This window comes from Cryptomeria japonica, chromosome 7, assembly GCF_030272615.1.
Source record: "Cryptomeria japonica chromosome 7, Sugi_1.0, whole genome shotgun sequence".
NCBI lineage: Eukaryota > Viridiplantae > Streptophyta > Pinopsida > Cupressales > Cupressaceae > Cryptomeria > Cryptomeria japonica.
The window spans coordinates 705,890,589-705,912,111 of record NC_081411.1 but is presented as its reverse complement, the minus strand read 5'-3'; the positions used below and the strand labels follow the sequence as shown (position 1 = coordinate 705,912,111).

The 21,523-nt window shown below is 37.0% G+C and overlaps 1 protein-coding gene across 1 annotated transcript in view; it reads left to right on the top strand.

Annotated features, from left to right (window-relative positions):
• The first annotated feature begins 18,174 nt into the window (after positions 1-18,174).
• LOC131040229 (S-type anion channel SLAH2) overlaps positions 18,175-21,523 on the top strand; it is a 31,435-nt gene continuing 28,086 nt past the window's right edge. The window contains exons 1-2 of the mRNA XM_057973111.2: positions 18,175-18,280; positions 18,388-18,469. The gene's annotated coding sequence lies outside the window, so the exon portion shown is untranslated. The remainder of the gene's footprint in view (positions 18,281-18,387; positions 18,470-21,523) is intronic.

Sequence of the window (21,523 nt, the reverse complement as noted above, 5' to 3'; positions counted from 1 at the left end):
CTTTGAATGTATCCTCATTTACATTATCAATTGTTATTGCATTTCCAGCAATAAATTTAGACAATGTGTCTAACTGACCTAAAGAATCCTTTACATGATTTGCATTGCATTTTGGTGCAATCATCTTAAGAATAGGTATTGTGTCATCAATTGCCTTGTAGGCCAATGCATTGCAATCAGTTATCTTCTTAATTGAGTCTAGAAGTACCTCTATCACATTAGTAGGTTTGAATTCTGATGTCTAACCAACTACCTTTATTATTTTAGTGCTTCCAGTGTTAGTAACCAATCTGCTTGTATCAACCGCCAGTGGATCAGTCTGAGTTTGCATTTCTACTAGCAATGGTTTGGGTTTCTCAGTGACTACTGGTTTTACTGTCTCAACATGTACCTGGGCCTCTGTCGGTTTCTCTATTGGTTTCTTAGTGCCAGCATCTATATTACCAATATTCATTCCATTGTCCAAAGGTTGCTATGTGTGCTCTGTTTGCTCTGTTTGTATCTCAACCTCAACATTTTCAGCCAGTTGCTCAGCAATGTTTCCACTGCCAGCAATATCATTATGTACCTCTGTGTTGTCCTTTTCCACAATAAGGTAAACTTCCTGAGTATCAACATTCATGGTGAATAGAATTCCTGATGCAGGGTTAGTGTCATCATGTGTTATGTCCACATTTTCAGTAGACAATGTAGTATCAACATGTATCGGTGAAGTATCCAAGGGTGGTGGTAAGTTATCAATTATTTTGATGTTTGGTATTCCACCAACTTTACCTTTCCCTTTGTCCTTTTGATAGACTTTGAATGTTTTCTTAAGTTTGTTCAACTCTTCCTATTTTTCCTTTTCTACAAAAAAGATATCTCATTTGTCAGATGTTTCCTCTGCAATTTCATTGACTCTACTAGCCATTAAGCTCACTTGTCGGTGACCGCTAGCAAAAACTGATCTATTAGCTTCACAAATTAATTCATCAATATCCTCTTTAGAGTTAATCAGATGTACAACTAGGAGTTTTTCAACCTTAAGTTTCTTATCTAACTCCATTACTGCAATCCTCTTTGCATCTAACCTTCTATATAGATCATTTGGTAAATCATCTACAACTTCAATTAGCACTTTCTTATAGATGTCCAGATGTACAATAATATTGTTTTCAATACTTTCCTTTTCTGCATCAGTGAGGGTGTTATACAACATGCTCACATTAACCAGGTTACCGTCATCAGTGATTTCATTCAGTAAACTATCCAAAGGTGGTATCACTTGTTTTTGTTTCTTCTTGGGTGTCAACTTATTTGTTGGTTGTCTTACCACTTGAAGCTTCTTTCTTGTTTTCTTGGGTGGAGGAGAGGGTACCAGTGAAGTTTTTCTCTTCCTATCAACTCTCTTAAACTCAGCAGGTATCTCATTGTCAGATGATGTGCCAACCGGTGAGATATGTGCCTTCGGTTGCAATCCTTCCAGTTCACTTTCCTTTATTCCAGTAAGGTTCAAAACATTTTCTTTTATTTCCTTTACTTGTTTTGATGCACTCCTTATGTACATTTCTCTTTTCTTCCTTTGTTTCAGTGTTTGCACACCACTCTCAATTGATTTTGCACTACCAAAAAAGTTTTCTAGTGGTTCTCTAGGTGCTTCCAATAGGGCTTTAGCATAAGTCTCAATAATATTTACATCAACCTCATACCCCATTTCAGTTACCCATACAGTTCTAGGAAGAACTGCTTCCATACAAATTTCATCTTTCTTAATCACAAAACATATGTCCTTTTCATATTTATCTACAATACTTTGTGGTAGTCTCTCTCTATTTTTCATTTTGGTTTGGAAAGCTTTGAAATACTTATTTATATTTTTTTCCCTTGCAGTACCTATGTCGGTGAAGGATTCTTGCAATTGTTTGCCTACCGGTATGTCATATCCAAAATATTTCGATCCAATGTCAGGAATTTCTTTTGAGAAATACAACATAAGACATACCAAAAGATTACCAAAAAGAAATGTCCCTTTCTTGTCACCTTTTATCTTATTCAAGTTATCTACAAGTTCATCCTTCATCCATTCACATACATCTATTTTTGCATCATTATTTACCATATCATAAGTATTTTTAATGCAAAGACTAGAAACTGAGTTAAGTCGGTTTGCATGTGTGGTCTTATAGCCTAAAATCATACTTATGAATCTCACATTGATATCCTTGATGTCATTTACTCTCAGAGATCTACTATTAGATGTTGCTCTAGTTAAGGTCATGACTATGTTGTTAGGTACCTTCTTTGTATGGTTTGGTGTCGGTAGAGGGTAAACCTATCACTGCCCTACTTGCTTGCCAGGTGAATTTGCAGACTAAATCTAACAAAGAAATTCTCCATGTGACCTACTTAGGACAATTCTCACTACCTCCTCTAGAAATTTAGGGATGTTCAAGATTTCTACAAAACCTAAGGTCTCAATAACCTTGTGCTCAGGTTTGACATTTTCATTTTCATCACAAATTATGGTATTAAACATCTTTAATATTTCCACATAACCTAGTTCTTCAATATTGCAATGAATATAAATTCTAGGGTCTTCAGCATAAGCTACACCTTTAGGAATTTTTAAAAATGTGCCTATGGAATCATCTTGCTTAGCTATCTCAGGAATAATTTTGAAAATAGGCCTAGGGCGTTTTACAATTTCCACAACAGTAGGGTTTGCAATAAATTCGAGAGTAGAAGATGAAGCCATTTGAAAAATACCTTAATCTACCTGATAATGTTTGAGTGCTTCAAAGAAATTGCTTCACTTCTTCGCCTTGAATGCCTTCGCTCAAATTTTTACGCTCTCTGCTAGTTTGAATTCTCGGTGATTCAAAAATGAAGGAAGACCAATGATTTATAATGACTTTTCATTCAACAACCGCAATAAGTGATCGTCGATTAAGTGAAAACTTAACACATCTGTCGGTAAAGAAGAGATCTATCTTCACACCATTTACCGAGGGTAATCTGCATGATATTCAACTTTCTGCAATACCCCCAAGGGTTACTTCTCAATTGGATGAAGAATCTCCTGCCAGTGGAGTAATACTCTGTTCTACCGGTGAAGGAATAGTCTCATCAATATTCTGATTTGTCTTTCTAATCCATTGTTTTGAAAATTCTTGCTTTACCTCATCAACCTTTTCTTTGCCTTTCAAACTGTGTCCTTTATTGTTTGTCAGTGAAGTCTTACTTCTACAAAAACTTTGTAATATGTCCAATCTTGTTACAAGCATAGCAAGTCACATTATTCTTTTGAATAACCTTTCCATATCCTATGCGGGTTTGTGTTCTGCATTGATTAGATAAGTGCCCAAATCTTCCACAAACATAATATCTTACATTCATTCTGCAGCTTTCTGAATTATGGCCAACTTTGTTGCATTTGGAACATTGACTGGTGGGTGCATTAATGTTCTGATTGTTCCTAGATCTACACTAATTTTCTTTATGACCATACTTGTTACAATTAAATCATTTCCCATTAAATTTGTAAGCATCAAGTTGTCTTACCAGTTTACTATGATCATGATTGTTTGCAGTACCGAAACTTTCACCAACTTCAAATCCAAGTCCATTAGTATCTTCATTAGGTTTTTGACTTTTCGGCATATCATTAAGTTCTTCTGAACTTTTCTTGAATTTCTCTTTATGTTGATTTGCAATAGCTAACTCATTTTCTAGAATTCCCATCTGTCTTATAAGTTCAGTTTTATCATGTTGCATGTCAATCAGATTTGTCTTTAACATATCATTTTCATGACTGAGTCTTAGATTTTTATTACTAGCATCATTGAGTCTCCTAGTCAAGTCATCTTCATTCTTTTTTTTGTCTTCAATGTCTTTACAAAATCTGAGTGTCATATCTTGCATTTCATTCCTCATAGTCATGTTTTCTTGCCTCAATTTGTTCACAAGCTCATTAAGAGCTTCCTTTTCATCATTATCATTCAGTATCTTCTCATGAAGTTCTTTTCTTTTATTTCTAGCAATAGTAAGATTCTCCTGAAGTCCTTGAATGAATTCCTGTGTAGTCCTTAGATCATCTTCAACTTCTCTAAATCATAGTATACAAGAGCTCCTTCCAATTGCTTTTTTAAGTTCTCCATCTGTACCAGTGTCAGAATCTTCCTCAAACTGTTAGGCTTTTAAAAATAGAGGACCAGGCTCTAATACCAATTGTTAGGATTGATGATAGTCCCAAAGATACTGAGAGGGGGGTGAATCAGTATCTAATTGGTGTACAGATTCTTTAACCTTATTAAGTATTTTGCATTCCAAAATAGTGTACCGGTAAATACGAATTAATGTAGTAAACAGAAACAATAATGACAACATAGAAAACACACCATAACACAAGATGTTTAATGAGGAAACCCGGTGTGGGAAAAACCTTGGTGGGATTTGTGACTCACAATATTCACTCACTGGCCAATGAATAAATATTACTTACAATGAGGGGCCTCCACATGCAAGAAGGCCAACTGCCTAAAGCTCACTGCTCAATCTACAAAATAGAAGTCTCACTGAATTACAAAATGGATTATGAAAATCCAATACAATGTACTGCTTCAAATCAGCATCAACTATGCCAAGTTTAGTACCTGTTTGAGCTCATACTATAACCATAAACCTTATACAAAATCTGCCCTTATTATTCACTCATTCTTATCTCATCTTCTATTTCATTCTATCATCTATCATCTATATCAAAATGATTTACAAAATCTCATACATATATGAGTCTATTACAATATGCCATGTCGGCTTTACAAAGATATATTTACAATTAAATACAATAAACAAAAGTTTATTCCTGTTGGTTGGGGTGTCGGTATACATTGTTGTCATTATCAGTGACGTGTCTGTTGGTGTCGGGTGGTTGCCAAAAGGTTTCCGGTAGGTTGCCATCAATGACAACGTCATCATTTCTCACTAGAGTGTAGAATGCCAACATTCATTTTGTTGTCATTGATGGAAACAAGATCAGATGGAAGTCATATACCAGCATTAGGAGGCATTTACCGGAAGACACCGACATTGGAGTATCCAAGGTTACACTAGCATCGGCACTGGCACCGGCATTGATATTGGCATCAAGTACGTCAAGGAAGCCGACATCAAGGAAATTTAGAAAATCATTTTGTAATTATTTTTGAGGCCGATATTGAATATATTTTGTATTGTATTGTAAGTCGACATAAGGAATATTGTTTGTAATGGGTATATAGGTCAGTCTGCTAGGTCATTTTGAAAAGTGTGCGACATAGGAGAATATAGCATAACTGTATAATGTGAAGTATATGTATGTAGATCATTTGTATGTGAATGTTATATCATTTAATGATCTATAAATATTTTGTAAGGCATTCTTGGAGGGAAGGTGATATCGGTAGTAGTGTTTAGGGTTTATGAACCGGTACAGAGTAGAGCTAGAACCAAAACTCTATTTGGCATAGCAGATGCATTTTGTCAGTTCATTTTCATTGTCTTACTTCAACAAAATCTTGTAGTCAATGAGACTCTTTAGTGATGAGCAATGTGCCTTTTGATGAATAATGATGAACAATTAGTACCAAACCGATATTGAGAGGGGGGGGTGAATTGGTACAAGCAATAAAACTTTCTCAGAACCGGTTTTTCTGCAGCCACTGCGCTTTGGCAAACAAATAGTAACACTGGTTTGAAATAGAGTACAACCGGTAAAACCAAGAATAACTAAGACAAGCATAAACCGGTTGACACTTATCTCTACATACAATCTAATACCTCATTTCCATTTCACCCTAATACATGAACAGGTAATCTATCATCAGAAATATATAAATAGCTAGATCAACATGATTTACCGCTAGACACAAGACACTAAATAATCACATGAAAAGCATCACACATGACACAGATTTTTTCACGTGGAAACCCAACTAGGAAAAACCATGGTGGGGATGAATACCCACAAGCTATTTTGAACTCTTTAGAAGTCCACTCTATTAGGAGCCTAGTCTGATTAAAAACTGTTACAACAAGTTTTGTTAGGAACCGATCCTATTAGGGATCACCCGGTTAAGGGATGGCTAGAATACTCGGTTAAGGGTTAAACCCTGTTAGAGGTTACCTTGTCAGAGGATTTTATGAACTTAATGGCTTTGAGTCACCCTGTTAAAGGATTTACAGCAAGTTGGTTAAAGCTACCCGATTAAGGGATTTTCCAACTGTTGAAGTAGTTAAAGATCAATAGATATTACAATGATCTGGTAGTAGCACTCAATGCCAATGCAAATCCACTTTAGTTCCCTCCTTCTACACTCACACTATGCATGTATCAATTCACTCCTCTGGTTTGGCAAGTATCATGTATCACTTCACTTGGATACACACACATTTGCCAACAACCTAAACATGAAACACAACATCGACCTTATAGAAAATAGATAGGTCGGTAGCATAAACCCTAAACCCTAAACATTTAGGTTTACCAATACAGTCAGTTCAATACTGACCATTAATCACATTTCATTGAATACAACGGTCTTGAACATATCTCAAGACATTCTCCATCGTTCATTCTTTGCTGCTTCAGGAAGCTGATAATCCATCACGTGCTCTCCACCATTTACAAAGACTTCGCACATTCTTGAGGTGGATAGGATTGATCTCCTTCATGCAAGATCCTTCACGCGCTCAAGCTGATGTGGCAACACAATCTAATCCTCATTACAATGCTAACTCATCACACAAGCTTGGGACACTTCAACCGGAAAGCCTGAAGTTGAGACTACCAACCAGTAGTCATGCAAAGCCTTCATATATCAGTTCTCATACTAACATATCGGTTGACCTTTTCACATATACCGGTTCACAATGTTATACCAGTTCTCACATATACCAGTTCTCTTGCCTGTTGCAAACTTCAATATACTAGTTCACTCTTCAGCATATTGACATCAATGACAATATACAATATCATCATGTCATCATACTCTACACATATGCCAACAATCTCCCCCTTTGGCATTGATGGAAATATACAAAGATATCTCTCCACTTCACATCTGCTCCCCCTTTGACAACAATGCCAAAGTGGAGGCACAAGCTTACCATGTTCCACTATGTTGCTCCCCCTTAGGAGTAGCATCCTTCAACACATCAATCTTAAAAAGATTTGACAATGCAATACCTGACTGATGTAGAGCACATAACTTTAGTTCACCTCTTGAAGGGGAAGCACCCCTAATTCACCACTCAAATAGGTAAATGTAGCCTTCGGTAGAGGCTTGGTGAATATGTCTGCTAACTGCTCTTACTAGAGACATGTTCCAATATAACCTCTTTGTTTTGAACCTTTTCCCTCAAGAAATGATACTTGAGTTCAAAGTGCTTGGTTCTAGCATGTAAAACCGGATTCTTGGAAATGTTAATTGCACTTGTATTGTCACAAAATATGTTTACCGGTTCAAATACAGGAACTTTGAAGCCATTCAATACATGTTTAATTCAATACTTGTATTGTCACAAAATGTGTTTACCGGTTCAAATACAGGAACTCTATTTTTTACTCATCCATGAGACCAATCTACCACCGAGAAAGAATGCGCCACTGGTTGTGCTCTTCCGGTCATCCACATTACCAACCCAATCAGCATTTGTGAATACTTTTAGGTTGAACTTATTATTGTATGGATACCATAACCCATAGTCAATAGTTCCCTTCAGATATCTAAGAATCTACTTGACTACTACCAAGTGGGATTCTCTTGGGCTTTGTTAAAACTGAGCAGTAATACCCATTGCATGTGCAATGTCCGGTCTACTCTGCACTACATAATGCAACTTACCAATCATTGATCGGCATTCCTTCTCATTTACCAATGTCGAGTCATCCTCTTTTGATAGCTTACAACTGATCACCATTGGTGTACCAACCGAGTTACTATCTTCCATGCCAAAGGTCTTCAACACCTCTTTGACATACTTGGACTGAGTAATAAAGATTCCATCTTTCATTTGTTGAATCTATAGTCCAATGAAGAACTTAATCTCCCCTATAAGTGACATTTCAAACTCCTTTTTCTTCTCATCAGCAAATTCATGACTCATCTTGTCATCACCACCAAAGATTATGTCATCAACAAATACTTCACAGATCATAATCTGATCTCCTTCTGATTTCAAGTAGATATTGCTATCTTCACTTGTTCTTTCAAATCCAATCTTTACAAGATGGGAGTGCAAGCGTTCATACCATGCTCTAGGTGTCTGCTTTAGTCCATACAAGGCTTTATGTAGACTACACACCATGTCACTATCTTTTGATAGGGCAAACCCATCTGGTTGCTCTATATACACCTCCTCTTCAAGTATTCCATTTAGGAATGCAGATTTTACATCCATTTGGTATACCTTGAATCCTTTAAAAGCTGCATATGCAAGAAGCATACAAACTCCTTCCAATTTGGCTACTGGAGCAAAGGTTTCTCCATAGTCTTCTCCTTCTTCTTGAGCATACCCCTTACACACCAGTTTGGCTTTGTTTCTTATCACTATCCCATCTTCATTCAGCTTATTTATGAAAACCCATTTGGTACGAATGACATTTTTATGCTCCGGTCTGGGTACCAAAGACCATGTACCATTCTTCTCTATCTAGTCAAGTTCTTCCTCCATTGCCTTGATTCAGTCTTCATCTTTATGTGCCTCTTTAAATGATTTAGGCTCAAATTTAGAGATCATACAAGAATTCTCTCTGACCTTTCTTCTTGTAAGGATTCCTGCATCGTTATCTCCTATGATCTGCTTTGGATCATGATTTAGTTTTACATATCAAGGAATGCTCTTGATTGATTCCTCCTGCTTTTCTTCTTCATCCTCATCTTCATCAACATCAACATTTACTAGTGTAGGAACACTATTAACGGTACTTGGTTTATTAGCAACTGGTTCATTTACCGCTTCCTCACTCCTGGTTTCCTCAGGCTTCTCAGATGTTTCATCAACTCTAACATTGATACTTTCAACAATTCTCTGAGTCCTATTGTTGAAACATTTGAGAGCTTTGGTCTTGGTGGAATATCCTAGGAATATTCCCTCATCACATTAGCATCAAACTTGTTTAGATGTTCACTCCGCTTGATGTAACATTTGCTACCAAACACTCTAAATTAGCTTACCACAGGTGTCTTACCTGTCCAATACTCATAAGGAGTCTTATCCTTACCCTTTTTAATGAGTACCTGGTTCATTGTGTAGACTGTAGTGCTCACCGCTTCCCTCCAAAAGTGTGAGCAACCTTTCCTTGGATCAACATAGTTCTAGCTGCTTCAACCACAGTCCGATTGTTCCTCACTGCTAGGCCATTCTGCTGTGGAGTCCGTGGGGTAGACAATTTCCCCTTAATGTCATTCTCTTCATTGTACTTGTTGAATTCAACGGAAGTGAATTCTCCTCCTTGATCAGTTCTAAGGCATTTGATTCTTTTACCGCTTTATTTTTCTACCAGTGCTCTGAAATCTTTAAACTTTCCAAAAGCTTCAGACTTATCTTTCAAGAATGTGACCCACATCATTCTTGAGCAATCATTAGTCAGAATCATAAAATACCTATCTCCCTGCACACTCCTAGTTTTCATAGGACCACACAAATCAGTATGCACAAGATCAAGTAAATTGTCTACAGTGAAAGATTTACCTTTAAAAGTTGAGGAAGACATTTTCCCTAGTTGACATTCTTTGTACAAAGGACTTTCCGATTTGTTCATCACCAACAATCCTCTAACTGCCTTGATCTTACTGACCTTCACAATGTTATCAAAGTTTACATGGCAGAGTCTCCTATACCATATCCAGCTATCATCAAATTTAGCCATAAGACATGTACTGGCATTTGCATTCAACTGAAATAGGTTGCCTTTGGTCTACATACTAGTGGCCATTAGTTCACCATTCTTTCCTTTTATTTTTCACACTCCATTTGTGAATTCCAGAGTGAGTCCACTGTCATTTAGCTAGGCAACACTCAATAAGTTGTGTCTGAGACCTTCCACCCAATACACATTGTTAGCATTGCTCTTTCCATTCAAAGAGATGGACCCTCTTCCTTTGACCATACATGGTGCATCATTACCAAAACGAACCACACCACCATCATATTCTTCCAAAGATAGAAACTTGCTCCAGTCGCCAGTCATATGGTGAGAACAGCCACTGTCAATAATCCACTCATTGGAATTATCAAAGCAGGAGACAAGAGCCTTCTTGTCTGACACATCTTCCTTTACTACAACAAACACAATATATTCATTTTCTTCATCTTCTAATTCCTCATCTGTGACACCTTCATCAACTGATACAAAATAGTTTCTCTGATTTCCTCCTTTGAATTTCTTGAACCTTTCCGGTTTGTCCTTGCTATCACCATTAGGACAGTTTATGTGTCCTATCCGGTTACAAGAGAAGCATTTCAAAGGAAGCTTACCATTGTATTTGTTGGTTCCCTTAGGAAGTCTCTTGGCAAGAAGAGCTTCAAATTCCATCAAAATCTCCTCATCATCCATTTCTCTGGTCTGTCTTGGTTCACCTCTGGTGCTTGCTTCTTTTCCTTTTCTGGATGGTGCAGCAGATGCTCTAAAAGCTTATTCAGTCTTCTGAACACTGCCACCAAAACTATTTAGTTCATAGGCTGTTAATTTTGCAATGATGGAGTCTAGGGATACCTTAGTCTTGTCTATTGATCTCAACTCCTGAATAGCAGCAACCCTTATTGCATAGATCGGTAATAAGGATCTCAAAACTTTGCTAACAATAGTGGAATCTTCCATTTTACTACCTGCACTCTTGATATCTCCAACAACAGTTTTGATTCTTATTCCATATTGTTGAATGGTCTCACCTTCAACCATCTGCATGTCTTCAAACTTCCCTCTAAGGCTTTCTTCCTTAGCTTGTTTTATATGCTCATCACCGCCATAGATATTCTCAGGAGTATCCCATACTTCTTTGGGATTATCTTTATCCTAGACATCAATAAACTCAATGTTAGATAAGTTGTTGATTAGGGCTTCCATGACTTGCCCATTCTCGTGGATCTCTCTTTTGATCATTGGTGAGAGTACCCATAGGAATAACATAAGCATTCTCAACATAGCTCCAACATTGAGAACCCATGCTTCTAATGTATATCTTATTCTGTCCTTCTATATTTTAAAATTATCTTTGTTGAATTTGGACCTTCCCTCTTCATCATTCTAATAGGATCTTTCCCTCAATCAGTTAAGCTTACAACATAGAGGACTTGGAGGTGCTCTGATACCAATTGATGAATAATGATGAATAGTTAGTATCAAACCAGTATTGAGAGGGGGGGGAGAATCAGTACAGGCAATAAAACTTTCTCTGAACTGGTTTGTCTATAGACACTACACTTTGGCAAACAAACAGTAACACTGGTCTGAAATAGAGTACAACCGGTAAAACCAAGAATAACTAAGACAAGCATAAATCGGTTGACACTTATCTCTTCATAAAATCTAATACCTCATTTCCATTTCACCCTAATACATTAACATGTAATCTATCATCAGAAATATATAAACAGCTAGATCAACATGATTTACTGCTTGACACAAGACACTAAATAATCACATGAAAAGCATCACACATGACACACAGATTTTTTTCACATGGAAACCCAACTGGGAAAACCATGGTGGGGATGAATACCCACAAGCTGTTTTGAACTCTTTAGAAGTCCGCTCTATTAGGAGCCCAGTCCGGTTAAAGACTGTTACAATAGGTTCTATTACGAACCGATCCTGTTAGGGATCACCCAGTTAAGGGATGGCTAGAATACCCAGTTAAGGGTTAAACCCTGTTAGAGGTTACCTTGTCAGAGGATTTTATGAACTCAATGGCTTTAAGTCACCCTATTCAAGGATCTACAACAAGTTGGTTAAAGCTACCCGGTTAAGGGATTTTCCAACTGTTGAAGTAGTTAAAGATCAACAAGTATTACAATGATCTGGTAGTAGCACTCAATGCCAATGCAGATCCGCTTTAGTTCCTTCCTTCTGCACTCACACTATGCAGGTATCAATTCACTCCTCTGGTTTGGCAAGTATCACATATCACTTCACTTGGATACACACACACAACATTTGCCAACAACCTAAACATGAAACACAACATCGACCTTATAGAAAACAGACAGGTCGGCAGCATAAACCCTAAATCCTAAACATTTAGGTTTACCAATACAGTTGGTTCAATCCTGACCGTTAATCACATTTCATTGAATACAACGGTCTTGAACATATCTCAAGAAGTTCTCCATTGTTCATTCTTTGCCATTTCACTAAGCTGATAACCCATCACACGCTCTCCACCGTTTACAAAGACTTCACACATTCCCGAGGTGGATAGGATCGATCTCCTTCATGCAAGATCCTTCACGCACTCAAGTTGATGTGGCAACACGATCTGATCCTCATTACAATGCTAACTCATCACACAATCTTGGGACACTTCAACTAGAAATCTTGAAGTTGAGAGTACCAACCGGTAGTCATGCAAAGTCTTCATATACCAATTCTCATACCAACATACCGGTTTACCTTTTCACATATACCAGTTCACAATGTTATACCGGTTCTCTTGCTTGTTGAAAACTTCAATATACCGATTCACTCTTCAACATATTGACATCAATGACAACATACAATAGCATCATGTCATCATACTCTACACATATGCCAACACCTTTCTGCATGTGCAGGCCCCCAATATATGTAATATCTTTTCATATGCCCAGTGAACTGATTTTGTGGGTCACAAATCCCACCATGGTTTTTCCTCTTTGAGGTTTTCCATGTATAAATTCTATGTGTTATGGCGTTCATTCATTTGGACGATTTATTTGCTTCAAGTTATATGTTTATTTGTTTACTAGCTTATATGTGTATGGTATAAAAGAATAAAATCTTATCTTAGTGGTAGAACACTAATTCAGCCCCCCTCTCAGTGTCATTGGATCCCAATAGTTGGTGCCCTAAATCAGTAGGGGTTGGTGCTCCTTGGGTTGGTACCCTAAATCTTTGTAATTCAGTGTTTCACTTGTGAGGTTGGATTGAGCAGTAGACTCCAGCAGTATTTCTCACTGAGGTTTTTCTCATATTGGGTTTTTCTCGTACATCTAGTGTTGTGGGTTACATTTGTGTGTTTGTCTCTTATGGTATCCACATTTATCCTACTGATTTGACTATTTAGTGCTTAGGATAATAACCAGTAATCTAAGGTTGTATTAAAAAGGAAAAGAATTTATGAACCACTGTTTCACCCCCATCTTAGCGGTACATTGTGCTCAACAATTGGTATCAGAGCCTAGGTTCTTGGTTGATTAAAGCTTGGGTAGATTTTGGACTTAAAACACAATGGCAAGAAATGAGTCTGCCTCCTCTAAAGCCCCCATGTTTGATGGATCTAACTATGTCTTCTGTAGCAGAAGAATGGAGACCTATATTTTCTCCCTTGGTTTTGATGTGTGGATGTCTGTCAAGAATGGGTATACTATCCCTAGTGTTCCTCCAACTGATTAAGATGCCAAGAAGGAGTATGAGAAAAATGTTAAGGCTAAACATGTTATCGTGAGCGGGCTATCGGATAGTTAGTTTATCAAGGTCATGCACTGTGCATCTGCCAAGGAGACTTGGGATAAAATGCAGAGGTTATTTGAAGGAGATGTAAAAGTCAAAGAGGCCAAGCTGCAAGCACTAAGGGGCCAACTTAAAGGCATCAAGATGAAGGATGAAGAAAAGATTGTAGACTACCTTCACAGATTTGACGAAACTGTGAACATCGTCAGAGGACTTAGAGAAGAAATTGCAAATGAGATTCTTGTCAAGAAGGTGCTCATATATGTGTGTCGGTTGAAGAAAGCCCTATATGGTTTAAAGAAAGCTCCTAGAGCGTGGTATTCAAGATTAGATCAGTACTTGAAGGAGCAAGGATTCAAAAAGGGGAGTGCTGACAACAACTTATACATAAAGAAAAATGCAAACCACATGATCATTGTGGTTGTGTATGTAGATGAAATTATTTTTGGAGGCAATAAGGACACCCTTTGCAAAGAATTTACTAATCAGATGCAATCAGAATTTGAGATGTCAATGCTTGGAGAATCGACATATTTCCTTGGTTTGCAGATATCACAACAAGATAAGGGAATCTTTATCTCACAAACCAAGTATGCAAAGAATATGTTGAAGAAATTTCAAATGGAAGACTGCAAACCAATAAGTACCCCCATGGTGACTGGAAGAAAATTAAGCAAGAATGATGAATCACCGATAGTGGATTAGACATTGTATAGATCCATGATAGGCAATCTATTGTATCTTACTGCTTCTAGACCGGATATAGTGCAGGCAGTGTGCATGGTGGCTAGGTTTCAAGCTACACCTAAGCAGTCACATATGAATGTGGTAAGAATTTTTTTAGGTACCTACAAGGAACACTCATTTATGGATTATGGTACCCTAAACAAGGGGAATTCATCTTGGAAGCATACACTAATGCTGATTGGGCAGGTTGCATTGATGACCAGAAGAGCACAAGTGGTGATGCATTCTTCCTAGGTGACTGGTTGGTCTCATGGAACTCAGTCTCCTTATCAACTGTCAAAGCAGAATACATTGCTACTACTACATGTTGCTCTCGAGTACTTTGGATGAAGAAAACCCTCAAGGACATACAGGTAGACATCACTAAACCTATTCTCATCCAGTGTGATAATTTAAGTGCCATCAACATATCAAAGAATCTGATGATGCATTCCAGGACAAATCATATAGTCATCAAATATCATTTCCTTAGAGAGAAGGTTGAAGGACAGGAAGTAAATATGGACTATGTCCCTACAGGAGAACAAGTGGCAGACATTTTCACCAAACCTTTTCCGGTAAGCACTTTTGAGTACTTAAGACACAAGTTGGGAGTTGTGTCACCTACATTATGCACTTAAGATACTAAGGTATTATATGGTTCAGGGGGAGTTCATAGTAGCATCTATAACTCTTGAATCACATGCTAGTCATAGGGAAAGTTCAAGGCTGTATGTCTCAGTACCAGCTGTAATCACTGGTATCAGCCTAAGGGGGAGATAGGTATGCATCAAAGGGAGAGTGTACAATACCCTTTGTCACTATATCAAAGGGGGAGAAATCTACTTGTATGAAGTGTCTTGCAGTAAGTTGACATCAATGCCAAAGGGGGAGAAATCTACTTGTATGAAGTGTCTTGCAGTAAGTTGACATCAATGCCAAAGGGGGAGATTGTTGGCATTATTGGCATTAAGTTGTCATTGATGTCAACTAGTTTGGCAAGGTCATCAGTAAGTAAGAAGTGGTGACCGGTATAAAAAAAGTAAGTTATATGATGACAATCCACATGTGAGTAAGTAGACAAAAGGAAGGTTACCAATACACATGAATTGTGTCATATGCCAGTAAAGTAGGCTTACCGGTTAGGCATAAACCGACATGAAGGTTGGTTGTTTGTTTGTGATGAAGAGGCAAAATGTTATTTGAATCACAATAACATTCGGTGAGAAAAACAAAAAGGATGGCATGAAGATATACCGGTAGGCAAGATGAATTGTCAAGAGGATGTGCTACAGATAAAGAGGATGTTTGTTGGTTATATTGGTAAGGTGAACTGAGCTGGTAGTCAACCTTGGTCAACGAAGAATGTCAAACCGACATAGAAATCCAAGCAAAGGTGGATGTCGACAAACATGACAGCTGGATGTCAGGTGGTGATATTGCACAGATCGGTGAAGTGTGCATCGACGTAACAAGTCAGCAAGCAGGTTGACTTTTATGAAGAACCCGCAAGTCATAGAGGATGCTAGAGGATTGCGACTCGAAGAAGGCAAGTTGTCAAGCGACTGAACTGATCCTGTAAGAATATTTGATGTTCATATCCATTTGCTGAAGGAAAAATCCAAGCCATTAATGGCATATGATAGAGAAAAACTGAAAAGCATGGTGCAGACTTCCAAATTTAGAAAATGCACATTAGAATGCAAAGCTTTAGTGGTGTTGATCGATGACATGAAGATCATATCCCTGGAAAAGCATATCGAAACAAATCAGATTTGGATCGAGTCGGTGAAGCCAAAACCTAACACAACATTGTTTGAATGAGGTTCTTAGCGGGAAACTTAGATTATAAATATGTGAGCTCGAGACAGAAATTGATGATGCTTGATGTGAAGAAGGAGAGTGAAGGGAGCTTGAGCAAAGAGAAGGATCATCTTCCTTGAATTTATTCTAAGAAAGTTGCAGAGTGAGTTAGTAGGCAAACCAGTGAGAGGGTTTAACCGATAGAGACAGAGTACTGGTAAACTATTGCAAGTCTAATAGTTGAGCTAACAAGTGAGTTGTGATTGGTCAAGAAGGCATCCAGGTGTGACTAAGTGTGGTGTGAGGCTGAGAGAGAAGAAGAGAAGGTTGATAACCGACAAAAATCTATTGACCAAGTGTTGCAAAACTCATTTGCAACCAGAAGTTATAACTGTATCAAAATTGTATTTCATTATACTTCACCAATTTGGAACTTGGTGCAGGGTTTGGTGCTCCTTGGGTTGGTGCCCTAAATCAGTAGAGGTTGGTGCTCCTTGGGTCGGTACCCTAAATCTTTGCAATTTGGCGTTTCACTTGTGAGACTGGATTGGAACACTAGACTCCAACAACATTTCTCACCGAGGTTTTTCCCATATTGGGTTTTCCTGGTACATCTGGTGTTGTGGGTTGCATTTGTGTGTTTGTCTCTTATGTTATCCACATTTGTCCTACCAGTTTGACTATTTAGTCCTTAGGATAATAATGGGTAATCTAAGGTTGTAGTAAAAAGGAAAAGAATTTAGGAACCACTAATTCACCCCCCTCTCAGTGGTACATTGTGTTCAACCATGCAGAAACTTCTACACAGCTGAATCCATAAGCATATTTGAATATAGCATGGACTATGGAAATCTCATCTCTCTAATACTCTTTGTTTTTTTTAATGGTTCTTAGGCCTAAACTAGATTTTATTAAGAAAAAAAGAACTCTAAAAAAATTAATAATAAGAAAACTCAAAATATGTAGAAATTTGAATACATACTACATGTAAATTTAAAACATCCAAATATATATCATATTTGTATACATATTAGGAGAGAGAGCGCTCTAGCTGAGCACCCTAACTTTGTGCTTCTCAAAATACTACGTGGAAATTTCAAATCACTCCCAATTTTTAACAACTTACTTGGCAATTCCCTTGCTAACAACTAAGGTTTCAAGTCCACATCATCAAATATGATGCCACATCAGCACACAAGTATCAATCTCACTTTTGTTTACATATTGGTTTCATTTTTTTGGGGCTGATTTTTTTTAGCGCTTACGATAACATTTCAATCAATTATGTGTAGTCATCATCACAATAACTTTAAAATCACAACTATTGATACCATGTGATAAAAAATATTGTACATTAAATCAACAAATACTATCGCAATAAGTAGAACGCACTCTTAACTACTGAATCGTGATTTTCACCATTACAATATTAACCTGTAGTACGCATTTGCGTTCCTATTCATTACAAGCTGTAAGGAATGACTCGACGTTCCTTCCCCCTCACGTTCTTCATAATTGGCGGATCCCACCGCACATAAAACAATTCGGAATTCTGCGTCCGCATGAAGTCGGGATAATACATTGCGTTCTGCACTGGAAAAGCAATTGCGAGCTGGCCACCAACAAAGATTTCTTTGGATGCGACAGCCACGTCATACTTCGCCGGAAACATACCGCCGTTTTTAGAAAAATTCCGTCAACACACCGGGCCCGGCTAACCAATACGCTGTTTAGTTGTTTAGCTCCCCTTACGATAATTTCTTTGTCAATTGACGGTAGTTAGACCCACTTTTTCTGGACCAAAGAAATACAGTGTTGCGTAAACAAATAAAAAAAATGCCACAGCTGGCAGCTCTAATCTCAAGAAGAGCTGCAAATATGTCGCAACGGGAATGGTTGTCTTCCAGAATCTTCATTATCCGTCAATTTCCGTTTTTGTCGCCCAATACAAGAATATAGTAGTGAGAAATTAGTTGTTTTGTGGTTTTGGACGAGAAGTAAATATAAATATAATGATGTTTGGGTAGAAATTGCGGTAGTTGATGTGACTTTGGTGGCGAACCGAAAAGTATCTGATCTCGAGTGAGTCATGATATAGATAAAATGATTTCTACATTTCATGCGATTTTTTTTTTAAATAGGAATTGAGCTTTAAATTTGGATGGTAATGTAAAGGTTCATGTCTCCAGGATTTGATCTGCAGATACTGCTTCGTGCTTCTTGCGAAATTTAAAGGTTCTTGAGATCGACTCGACAGATTCGTGATTCCAGGTATTTTTCTTTGCGCATATCGCAATATTCAAGCATTTATGGTTATTTCTTTGCTCGAATTTTGAACAAATGGTTGATTTGATTATGTACATTTGTGGCAAGTTCTCAGATATTTGGGATTATTTGTAATCTTTTCTCTGCTTTGTTAAATATGAGTTTCCGGGTTTGTCCGTACTCTGATGTTTGCATTTAGATTTGAGATTTTGGCGTGATGTAACTTGTAGCTCCGAATAATTTCATTTAGATCCCGGAAAATGCACATGCTTGATGTATTTTGAGTTATTTAGTCTTGAATTTGTGTATTTGGTGCTCGTACTGGAGCTGTAGAGTTTAGAGAACGGAAATTACTGTTTTTTGAACTTTCAACCTCGTCTATAAGATCTATCCAGACAATTTCTTAGAAGCAATCGATGTTCAATTATTTCAATAGATCTGAGCGTCATCACCTTGTAATGCGTCACAGGTTCGAGCCCTTCCCCTATTCGTAAGAAGCTTTCCTAAGTTTTAGGGGTCTCGGGTTCTCATAAACTAAACAATTTTCTCTGGTATGACTATGTAATTAGGAATTGGTGAAATTGAAAAAGTCTTTGCCGCTATACAGTTTAAGCTCGGCCACAGGACAATGAACAGATACGGAAACGTTTCCGATTTAGACAAGACATGTGCGCTAGTCTTACACTGTGTGCTGTAACTCGTTTAAATGTCAGGCAGGGTTTCAGATCAAATATGAGTTGACTGCATATTAGTCTACAATGATAAATATAATCATCGTTATTCGTAAATCTTATGTTCTCGCAATTTCTAAAAATCATTCATGACAATTCTAAACAAATTTGTATGGTTACCATTTACGATAAACCTGCACGATTTTTAAGCTCGGGTACTAATTATTTATCTTTGGAGAATTTTTAACACCGCGGCAACCATGCTAAGAGGGTAAAAAGGGAAGAAAACAATCCTAAAAAGCCTTTATTCGAGGTCTGAAAGAGGAATCTCCCTCTCTTGATGGAAAATGGAGGGTAGAAATAGGAGATTTCGTCTTGCGAAATGCATGATTTCGATTAATTTTCTGAGATAACTAAATACAATTTATTCCTTGAATATGTGGAAACGGAATGGTGCGAATGTGTTCACATACTCCAACGGTGTACAGCTTTATCATCAACTTCGTCAAAGTGCTGGTCTCTGATTCAACGAATTAATCTAAATGGATGACCAAGAAGAATGTTCTTCCATCTATGCTTTATGTCTACAGATGGACTTGCAGCTGAGATGGTCGGTAGAGATTGATAGGGAGTATTCCTATTAAGCTTCTAGCCTGTATTTAAATTTAAATAAGAAAACAACGGCTCTACTGTGGAAAACTCGCGTACCTCGCCCGCCCAAACAGTTTCGCTATGTAAGGTCTTTTTCTGAAGGCCCAGAATTATGGCCCACCATCTAGCCTGGGCCTGCTCATATCATAGTTTTCAGTTATTCATTTATTAAATTAAATTAAAAATCACAAATCAGTCCTATTGTGATTTTTAATTTAATTAATTAATGGTAGAAAAGGGTCCATTATGTGGGCTGCATAGACATTTTCATTTGCAAAGATTCAAATTTATTTATTTTTCAATTAAATCTAACGTTATAGCAAGAGCTGCACAGAAGCACAAAACCAAACTAAAATATAGCTGCAAATAGCAAGGTGATCTAAAACAGACCAACAAGGATGAACAAACTTCAGCAGCAACTGCAGATAACAAACACTTGCATATCCCTAGCATTAAAGTGCTTAGGTATATCTAAGGATAGATGTGTCATAAGATATAAAAAAATAGAAACACGTCAAAATCTGAATATGCATAGCTGATCAAAAAAAAAATCTGAATATGCATAGCATAAAAGTCATAAAGTATATCTAAGAATCGATGTGTTAGGTATATCTAAGAATAGAGTGAACGCAGATCAGTTAAGGAGCAAACCTTAAAAACGGTTATAGTTTATATTTATATCTTTAAAAAAATATAAGCATATAGAAATCAGAATTTAGAAATATAAAAACATATAAACTATTATATGTAGATCTTAAAATATTGATTAGAAACTTATAAGATAGGTTGTAATGGATTGATCAAGTATAAACAATTTTTTTTTTCTTAAGACATAGTTTAGGTCAATTCAACAAATGTGCATACATAAGCACAATTGACTTAATCTAATTAATTATTTTGTTAAAATCAATGATTTGTGGCAACTAGTTTAGGAAAGTGAAGTACAATAAATAATGACTATTTAGCAATGTAATCAATGAATGTACGCAATCTAAAATGATACAAAAATTTGAATACTTTGGGATTTGAAAATGATAATAATAATCTAGAGCTCACCTCAAGATCAAAATATTCGCATACTCCTTGTCGAATCGAATCCAAGGATCACAAATAAGTCCATAACTACAATCTATCTTGTACCTATGAGATTGTATTGTAAAATCTATAGACTTTCATTCTTCATTTTACTTGATGTGCCTTTGTATCTTCTACCTTCCCTGATATTTGTAGATTGGTAATATTTATGAGTACCTTGATAGGGTTGTCACTATGTCACACGGGACATGTTCTTTAAGGTCAACCCTCATTATTTACATATACAAGAATGAAAACAACAATCTTTAGTCATACATATGCTTTTAGATTAATCATGCAAAATTAGATTACTTTTAATGCTCCAATAAAAGTGTGCAATGCAAATGATATGTCTTGGAACAAATAGAGATATAGATGATTAAATAAATGTATTGAATGTCTTAAAATACAAGGACATAGCAACACATTACACAATTTTTTGTTTAACTACCCTGAGCAAAAAAAAAGTATAGCTAGGAGTTGATCAAATTTAAGTTAAATTTTTTCCAAATTTAAGATGGATGATTTCATGACCACAAGGACATCCTTCCAATCACAAACTTATCTTGAGTGTGAAAAGAGCCAAGATAAAGTGGGTAGCATGTGTATGGAAATATATGTATGTATAGATATAATAAATACATGACTAGGATAAATGTATATA